Raw genomic sequence first — 2,227 nt, 5'->3', positions numbered from 1 at the left:
TATATCATGGCTTGTGCCCAGGTGTATATTTATTTTTACATGTTTGGCTTCTAAAACATGCCATTTATTGCTGATGTTTTGTGCATAAAACTACAATATATCCAGTATAATGCAATGAGTACTCTGAGGAGGTACAGGAACATGCTTGTCACCCACTTTGTTGACGAACGTGGGAAGCTGGCGGTGACGTAATGAAGCTGCGAAACATAGACTGGTTCTTTTACGGCCTGACTCGATATTTTTGGACCTAAGCATTGCAGTACAGAATACAAGTGATTAATTGTTGTATTTACGTGACCTAAGCAACTTGCGAAACATGGCGAAACAGGTACTGATTTTCGGTGGTTTTTAGCTGGATTTTTTTCGTTGTTATCCAATATCCAGCCTTAAAAAGTTGCGGAATGTGGTCGTGACATATAGAAGCCCAATGTATGAGATATGAGCACATTCCTGCCAGCGGTTTCATAGGAGATAGGGGAAGTTAAGCGGTGGCGATTAGCAGTAGAATTAATATATAGATGTTATATACATGCGATAATTGATTAGTAGTAAGAGTACTCACAAGATATCGTTTATTTCGGTACAGCTGTTTCTACAAAGGAAATGGTAGTTGGTATCATGTCAATCACTATTGTGTTCATTACTTTTTTGGAGTCGTTCATGCCGGTGAACGAAAAGTAAACTAAAATTCTCATGCGTCTTATGAAATCAAGTCATGTCGAGCAGATCGCTCCGTGACGATAAGCTACATTGCTCAATTATAGGGCATTTCAAGCCTTTCTGGTGCTCTGGAGGACTCCGTTGTGCATTTGTATTGTAGACAATAATATTAATAGACAATTAAAGAATAAAAGATAGACGAATGGAATCTGTGGTTAACAAGCAGGAGGGAGTGGAAATGAATACAACGCGGTTTTCTGAATATTATGATAGTCTTATCTAGAGGTCATTAGAGGTCATGTTATAAGTTAAGTCATCATAAGTTAAATATCAGTATTTTCTTTAAATAAAAACGAGTGAATTAAGTTTCTTCTAGATCTATCACTGCCAATGCTAATAAGTACCTTGATTTATAGTTATTCCTCACCTAGGCCTAATTTATAAATTTAGCCGTGCGGTTTACTATTGTATCGTTCATTACCACAGGGGGGGGGGGATTAATTTGGAGATGTTCAATATCATGAATATGACCCGACAATATGAGCATCGTTATGGATATCAGTATTATTAAATACAAAGTACTTTGTATCATTAAAAAAAAAATAAAACCGAAACATCAAATTTAATTTACTCGCATTTCGCCAAAGTCACAGACCTATTAAAAGAAATCTTATACTAATTAGGCCTAATAGCTGATTTATTACGTATCTAATCTTACACATGCAATTAGACAATATTTTATTTAACTGTGACCTCTGGATCCCTGAAGTTTCCTCAATTTTTTATTTGTTTATAATCAATTAAATCTTATTGCACTGCTCACGGTCGTGACATGTGTACTGATGACAGTGTCATCATGACACTCAAACCCTGAACGATAGGATACTAACGGGACGTGGTAACCGTACGAGGGTATGAAAACACGAGATACCAGAAAACACGGTTGAACAGAGCCTATTGGCCTTTTTATTGTTATTTTGAAAAGTAGGCAGAAAGAATAGTGAAAATTAATATCAATCAACATGGTACTGAATATTGATGTTAAATTTGTGATTTTCTAATGTTTAGATTCGTTAGGTACTACTCTGTAGTTTTAATTTGGCTAGCAAAATGGAAAATATAGTAAATACAACATTGATGGATATCGTACCAAATTTCAATGCTGTAAATTTCATGAATTGTTAATATATTCTGTTGAAATTCGTTAAATCTGTTGTTTTTTGTACTACTAAAATGAATAAAATATAATAAGGGTTTCATCATCACATGTGAGTAAAAGTGGAATCAACCAATCAGAAGGTCATACATTAAAGTAGTATAATCTCAATTGTAAAATTCCATGGTCATATCAAGGATTGGGAATTGTATAGACAGATGGAGATAATGCTAAAAGTTAATCCCTTCGATTTACAAAAAGAATTGTGGAACTGCAACGTAAATATTCCATATAATATCATGCTAATCTAGTGCTAGTCATTTAGATTTAGAAATGACAAAGAGCGCAGCAAAACTGTATAGCCTTTAAAGATGACTGACATATTCATAAACGTCATCGCGTGCATCAAGC

Source organism: Anneissia japonica, unplaced genomic scaffold (genome assembly GCF_011630105.1).
Source record: "Anneissia japonica isolate Jap-2015-1 unplaced genomic scaffold, ASM1163010v1 scaffold234_len1672027_cov178, whole genome shotgun sequence".
NCBI classification, from domain to species: domain Eukaryota; kingdom Metazoa; phylum Echinodermata; class Crinoidea; order Comatulida; family Comatulidae; genus Anneissia; species Anneissia japonica.
The sequence above is the reverse complement of the archived record's forward strand: the minus strand, read 5'-3'. Positions refer to the sequence as shown.